Below are 8,347 nucleotides of genomic sequence, written 5' to 3' on the forward strand. Positions count from 1 at the left end.
TGTTGTCAGTAAACATGACAGTATTTTTAGAGTAATTATGAAACATTTTTTATGTAGCTAATAAATAAACTTTTTTGTAAAACATGAGTGAGCCCTTTTTTCCTTTATGAAATTTGAATATATATATATATATATATATATATATATATATATATATGTAGATTAATCTATTTTTTGATTGCAATGTAATGGAGCAATGTAATGGAGCTACAGAATTGGCCTTTTAATATGCCATAATAGCTCCTTTTTCAAGTCAATCATTACACCTGTCATGACTAAATGTCTGTTCTTAAAAAGGTCAATGAAAGTGGCCATATAGGAGGTTAAGGTTGAAAGGTGGTCTCACCTGCCTTTTTTATTGTAATTGAACATCCTTGACTTATGTTTATCAGGTAATTGGGGACATGACCTAAAGAGTCGCACATGAGTCCACTTTATTTATTTATGCCCAATAGAAAGTAATTAATTGCACCACTTGTTGCATTAATTTATTATTATTAATTTTGCGCCACTCTGCAACATTTCCTGAGATGTAATGCAGAGTTAACAATACAGGCTAAGATTAAACCTTGCTTGTACCACAAATCAGAACAAATTCCTGTTATCTTAATAAGGAGAACATCTTTATTTGAGCCTCTGTAGTAAAGGATTACCACAAAGTCGACAGCAAAGTTTGGACAAAGCAGCCCAAAGAGCCCTTCAGTGAAAAATATCACAGTGAGAACAAACTCAGTCGGGATGGTATGTCAGAATTAGAGTAGCTGTAACTGATTAGTAGCTTTAACCCTCCTGTTGTCCTCATTTATGGGAACCAAAAAATATTGTTTCCTTGTCTGAAAAAAATCCAAAAATTCTGCAAAAAAAATTCCACAAATTTCTGAAAATTTGCAAAATGTTCAGGAAGAAAATTCCAATAATTCCTTAAAAGATTCCCTGAAAAATTTTTATTTTAAAAAATCCCCCAAATTTGGCAAGAAAATTCTTGTAAATATTTTCAAAAAATTAGTAAAAATCTTCCAAAAAATCCTAAAAATATATAAAGTGATTCCCTATATATCAGTAAAATTTTTAATGTTTTCTTTAAGAACATTTACAAAAAAAATCAACCAAAATCTACTGAAATTTGCTGGATTTTGGTTGATTTTTAAGTGAATGTTCTTAAGAAACATTTTTTTAACATTTCTTTTTTCCACCCAAAAATGTTCAAAGATTTCCTAAAAATGTTGAAAATGTGGACATCAGAAGTTTCACTGTGAAAATATTTTTTTCCCCCACATTTTCAAACTTTAAAATGGGTCAGTTTTGACCCGCAGGACGACACGAGGGTTAATGTGATTACTGAATTTAAGAATGTCACATTAGAGTGTAATGTGGACATAAGCTCACTGGGATGCTAATGTCTCTCATGATCTGTCATGAATGAGTGGAATTTTTGCTAACATATCCGTCATTAGCAGGTACTTTAGTGCTTTTTTTTGGAGTGTTTCTGTCAACTTATGGCTAAAAACCGCATCTAGTTGTGGTGCAGTCTGAAAATAACACAAAGAACTAGACATGACATGAAATGAATGCCTTTTTTGTTTCAGCACTTAGCTAAAACATCCTACTAGCTGTTAGCTTATCACGAGTTCAATCAGTAAATACAGCAGAACTTTGAAAGATAATCCATCTTCTGAGTATTTCTGAGGGTTTGTGGCATGAGACTCTTTTGTGCAGAGGAAGTTAACTCATGAAATGCTTAATTTGTGTATATTACTTCTTCCATTACAGTAGTGACAGAGTCAGTAAAGAGACATGCAGTTTGAGTTGCCTTATTTCATAAAGTTCAAAACTCCCAGTCAGTAAAAACTTAGTTGTATTAACCTTTTACTGACAAAAATGGGAAACTAATGGAAAATATTTAAATACTTGTTCTAATTTACAAAACAAGCCAACTTGTTAGAACAAAGGCCCGACAGGCTGTCCTGTAAGACCTCAGATGATGTCTGTGACTGTCGAAAGATGAATAATGAAACATCCTGAACTGTGTCCACAATGTAAATAGAACTATGTACGGAAAGTTTAACTATCAGTTAAATAAAGATACGTAACACAAGATAAAGCCCTGAAGGGACGACATGTCACATCTCACAGAAAGTGAGCCATGTTTACACTTATACACTTATAACCCAATTTTGCCACCCTTGTATATATTGTAAATAAAACTGCTGTAACAATGTAAATTTCCCCTGGAGTGGGGAGAAATAAAGAACTTTATCTTATCTTATCTTATCTTAAATCTGTGAATGAACAGACAAAGTGCTGGCAGCTCATTACTGGGATGTATTTAAACTGAATTTCCTGTTAATGAACAATGTCCACAGTAAAAAATAAATAAATTAAAGCCTGGATATTTGCTCTATTTTAATGACTCTGTAGTAATAAAATGTGCTTGTTTAATTAGGATATTGTGAAAAGAACATTTTATACTTTTTAATGGTGTATATAAAATAAATTTAGTTACAGTCTCTATAATTTAATGGGGTACCAACAGGAAAAAAAGCATAATTAAAAAATAGACATTTGCTATTATTTAATAGTCTAACTGTATATCAACAGTATAAAAACTGCAAATGTAATGTATACCCAGAAAATAGCAAAAAATTAGCTTGCAGCTCATTACCCAAACTTTGTCCCATTATTAAAACTTTCTTTTAATTTAAGGTTCATTGTAAACAACAAAATCATTTACCATTTTTGTGAATATCACATTATAACTAAAGCAAATAAAATTGGATTGGACTGTTCTGTTAGTAATTTATGTACCTACGATGGTTAAAAAAACAAAACAACAATAACAAATCTCCTGTGATAAAACATGATTTTTACTACCTTGCACTACAGGCCAAAAGTTTGGAAACAGCTTCATGTTTCTGTTCACAATGCCTTACTTAAAAACCAGTATGAATTCTATGGATTTTGTGATGTATTCACTGCATGATCAGACTTTGCTTTTCATTTTATTTCATTTTCCTCAATTTACCTTAAGGAATACACTGAAGTTCCCAGATAATTGTTGAATAAATGTTAACAAAAGAAAAGAAGGGCTTAGTTTTAGAATTGAGAAAATTTACAAGAGTCACAACTTCAGTGCAAATGTTAAAAAAACCTAATCACAGTTTGCATTATTTACTTCAGCTCCTTGGCTTTTGAGAGTTTGCATGCAAAAATCCCAATAAATCTCAACTGTGTCCATATCTTTGACAAACTACCAAAGAAAGAAACAGCTGAGTAAAGATACAAGAGTACAGATTTGTACACTGATGAAAGAAGGATGCACTGAAAGAGACATTGCAAAACAGCAAATGAGTTCACTACAAGAAGAGACTAGAAGAAACTAGAAGGTATGATGATAGAAACAGGTCTGGAAGAAAGAAGGTTCCTACAAAAGCAGAGGATAAATATACCATTGTCACCAGTAAGAGAGCAGAAAACAGCACCACAAGTAAGGGAAGAAATCAACATGACATGGTCAAAACCCATATCTCTGGCAACTGTGAAAAGGCGTTTGAGAAATACTGATCTAAAGGGTTGTGTCTCTGCAAAAAAAACACTACTTTGTCCAAAGAACAAGAAAAAAGATATGAGTGGGCAACAACACACAAAAACTGGACCTTTGATGACTGGAAACTAGTTCTCTGGACCGACAAAAGAAAGTTTGAACAATTTGGCTCAATTCACAGAGGAGTTTATGTCTGCGGACAAACTGGTGAACGTCTTAAAGCACCATATGTAACACCCACAGTAAAGCATGGAGGTGGGAGTGCCATGGTATGGAGATGTTTTGCAGATGATAGAGTAGAGATTTGTTTGAAGTATAGGGTATCATGACAAAGGAACAGCACCCCTTCATCCTCCAGCATCTTGCAGTTCTGTCTGGAATAAGACTTGTGGAAGATAATGACCCCAAGCATTCTTCTAAGCTCTGTCGGGGTTACTAAAAAAGAAGGGATAGGTGTTCTTTGAAAGATGGTTTGGCCTCTTCAGTCTCCAGAACTCTCTCTAATTGAGCTTGTGTGGGACGAATTGGAACGATCAGTTAGAAAAGTGCATCCCACGAATCAGCAGTCTCTCACTGATGAACTTAAGAAATCTTGGAATGCTATGAATAAAACTAATTTTTATCGAAAATGAAAATTATATGTCTGCTGTAATCACAAGCCTGTTTATGTGAAGTGATGGTGATGTCAACATCGTCATCTTCTGAGGATGATTGGAGTTGGTCTAAATTTATCTTCTCTTCTAAGGTATGATTAATTTTTTTCCCACACAGCCACAGTGTTTGTTGCACCACATTAAACTTCTGAATCTGCCTGTTCTTAGTCTGCACATTTTATTTATAATAAAATATTTGATATCAAGAGCATAATATCAGTTTCATGACTGGGAAAAATGACTGCACTGCAGGTACAGTTGAAGACAGTCGTGAGCAGGTAATATGGTTGCTGGATGTCCCAAACTGACAAAACATTCAAAATTTAGTCAGGTTTTCAAAAATAGCTACCAAATGCTAAACATTTTGGTAGAAGTCAAACATTTTATACACAAAGTACATTTTTATTGAAAATGTGGTCCTAATGTTTTACTTATATCCTATACATGGATCGAACTACTTCTTACATCTTATATGTGCTTCTGTTTATGCATTTTATGATCCAAACCACTGCCCAAAGACAGCAAATCAGTCAAAACACAAGCTTTATGTACTGGTAGCTCTTTAACTGTAACTGCACACTGTTGGCGTCTCTTGCTTGAAGTGTCAAGAAGATTTAATACTGGCACTTTGGCAACCTGGTGAATATTACAGTTCACCATTATAAGAGCTACCTCTTAACGTACACCTTTCTCCTTTCAGTTTTCTTTAATTCTTTGAGCCCTGGAGGCTGTTTTCTGAAAAAAAAATGAAAAAATAAAAACTAATCTTCACATTGAGGTCAAAATGAACAGCCTTGGGCTCAATAGATAAGAGACACTTGGCAGAACTTTGAAATGTAATAAGTCTGCTTATCTACATCACCAGGCCAGAGTGAGGTTTGAAAATCCACTTCCGCCTGATAAAAACAGCAAATTAGAGAGTAAAGGGCCTTACAACAGTGAGTCAGTAAACAGCGGAGCTATTGGGTCTGTTCTAATTCTAGTTCCAATTTCTCAGGTGCAACTCCACTAAATTTGATGCAAAAGAGATGAGGTGCAACACATCCATTTTAGGAATAGTAACACCAGGGATCTTCTTCAGTGAACATGCAGCGCTTGGCAGTGTTAGGAAAACAGTGCCAGATACGTTCTGTTCCCAGTACAGTGACTTCTGGGGTAGAAGGGCTTACGTAACTAAAAGATTTCTGAAATCATTTTATTCCTCACTGAATGGCAGAATCAGCTTGTCCCAACTCTTCAATAATTCTGTATGAAGATTACTCTGAGGGAAACTGAGCAGGGCACAGCATTAGTTTGGAATGCCTGAACCACTGGTCATTTGTTTTGAGGTAGAAATCAGAAAGATTCCAGATAGAGAGGGCATTTAGTGGGGTGTGTGGAATATTAAAGATCCCTTTTCAGCAAATTGAGGTCACAAAGTGTCACATGTCCCCGAGTGAGTCTTTCAGTTTTTTGTTTAAAGTACTGCAAAGATAGTTAATTTCTAAGTGATTTTATTGCACCTGCTTCTAACCTGATCTATGGCTTTAAATATAGCTGAGCTCCTGCTGTCCACACCCCTTTCAGGAAGAAGACTCTCGCTGCATCTGTGATTGACAGCTCAGCACACCGGAGCCGACACCGGCATGATTGTGAGTGTGCGTTCACAACACAGCCATTATTTTTACTTCTCATGTTTGGTGATTTTGTTAGACAATGTTATGGTAATCAGTAGTTTAGTATTGCAGAGCAGCAGCTTGTAAACAGCTACAAAGCGACTGCCAGTTAACATGTAATGTTTATGGGCTGAATTTCAGTCATTATTCCATATTTGTTCCATTGTCTGATAATAGAAACAGAAAAAGAAAGTAGCTTTACTGGGAATTTGGCTGTAATAAAATGCCGTATATGTGAGCACAGAGAGAAGTAAAAAGCTGAACATACTGGCTGAGCTTAGGTTGTACTGAAGCACAAGAAGCAACAAGAAACACAATAACCCACACGTCTAGTGGTTTCCAATCGGTGTTTAAGGTTTAACATTACCTATAACTAGCAGTTTAAAAAAGTAAACTAAAGTATTAGCCACAACGTGCTAACATTCAGGAATTTCTGACAATTTTGGTGACACTACAACACCTTTATTATAACCCTAACCCTACTACCATCAATAATAAAAGTTATCAACAGGATCTGCAGTTCTTCAAGTGCTGGGAGTGCATGAATACTCGTGTTAACTTTTTCAGCAGAACATTTAGTGTGCTTTGCTTCTGGCTGAGACATTTTAGAGTTAGTGAAGCAGCTCTAAATACACCTGTTGAACTACTAGATAGCTGCTCTTTCTGAATGGTTCACCTGGAAGCAGTGGGCAGCGAGGGGACAGGATTATATGAAGTTTGAACAAGATGACTGCTAGTTCCTCAGCTGAGATGTAGCAGTTCTCTAAAATTCTTACTGGCTTGTAAGGCAGGAGGATATCTAGTTTTTTTAATTTATATATATATATATATATATATATATATATATATATATATATATATATATATATATATATATATATATATATGTGTGTGTGTGTGTGTGTGTGTGTGTGTGTGTGTGTGTGTGTGTGTGTGTGTGTGTGTGTGTGTGTGTGTGTGTGTGTGTGTGTGTGTGTGTGTGTGTGCCATATTTAAGTTTATACTACCAAAACACCATATATATGGATTTGACCATGAAGAACCTTTAAGGATCGATTACATAATCAGAGGAAAAGCTGTCCATAGTATGGGCTTGGATTGATTTACTATTGATGATATGATTCATGAGAGCAGCTGATCAAATAAGCCATATAACTTTGCAGCTGTGGGTTGCCTCAAAGACACTCAGGCTGGCTTGTGCTTCCCAGAACACATAAAAATGACAGCTAACAGGACTCGATGTTAGAAAACAGAAATCTGATATTAGAAATCACTTCACTGGTTGCAACCATTCAGTTTCTGTACAGTTTAAAGATTTGCTGTCACTGTTGTGTCTTCATTTGTTTTCCAAGCAAAGTGAACACATCACTGTTTAAATGCATTTCAGAGTGTGCATCAGTAAGTAAAAACATCATCATTCATGCCCATGACATTCAGAAGTACATTTAATACAATACAATACAATACAATGACTTTATTAATCCCCAAAGGGAAATTCAATTATCTGGTGTCATCTGTTTACTTTAGAATTAAATAGAGGTAAGGGCAATAGGTCTGCAGTGATTTAGTTCAGCCGGACATTTGATTTTTGGTACCGGTACAATACAGGATGTTTTCCATAGAGCAGCTGTAGACTGAGGTTGAAGATCCTGTGGAGACGTTGACACAGTTGTGCAGCACTTTAAGTCTTTAAGCAGCCTTGGACACACAACATCTGGACCAGCTGCCTTCCCAGAGCAAAGTCTCCCAGCTCCAACATCAGCCCTGTCTCTGAGACAGAGAAGGTCACAGGTGCTAGAAGGGAAGTGGCTGCAGCTGTGGAGACGTGTAGGAGACAGAGAAGGAGAAGGAGGAGCTGTAGTGGGGATTTCCATATGCTGAGGAGAAGAAGGAGGAGCAGCAGTGGAAGTAGGTGTGTCCATAGTGTCAAATCTGTTGAAGAACAGGTTGAGTTTATCAGCTCTTTCCACATCACCTACTAATGGCTCCCTTTTCTTTTTATTATGTACAGAGATGGTACTGATTCCTCTCCACACATGATGGATGTTGCTGTGTTGAAAATTCCTCTCTATCTTCCTTTTGTATTCATCTGTTGCTGTTTCGAGCTCACACGTTCAATTCAGTGCAAAACCTCTGCAAAACATGTTAATAATTCAACAGCCAGCTTTTTGCAAAAAAGCTTTCATATCATAATAGTTTCTGTGACTCCTGAACTCTCCTCATAATGACAAGAAAGTAACAGACTGTGAATCGGAATGAGCTGAGGGGAGTTTCAGTGACAATAAGGAAATCCAACAGTGTAATCAGCAATAGTCTGAAAACTTGGTGCTGAAGATGTGTTCACACAACACCTCTGCTCTGTTAGTGTTGTAGAGCAATTTACATTTTTGAGTCTTTCAGTTTGTAGATGCTTGATTGATTTTTGTCAGATCTGCGCTTCCTGTGGTGTTCTGCAGGTAGCACTAAGTAAGCTGATTAAATTTTAATTGTCACAAGCA

The sequence above is a fragment of the Amphiprion ocellaris genome, chromosome 13 (assembly GCF_022539595.1).
Source record: "Amphiprion ocellaris isolate individual 3 ecotype Okinawa chromosome 13, ASM2253959v1, whole genome shotgun sequence".
In the NCBI taxonomy this organism is placed as follows: domain Eukaryota; kingdom Metazoa; phylum Chordata; class Actinopteri; family Pomacentridae; genus Amphiprion; species Amphiprion ocellaris.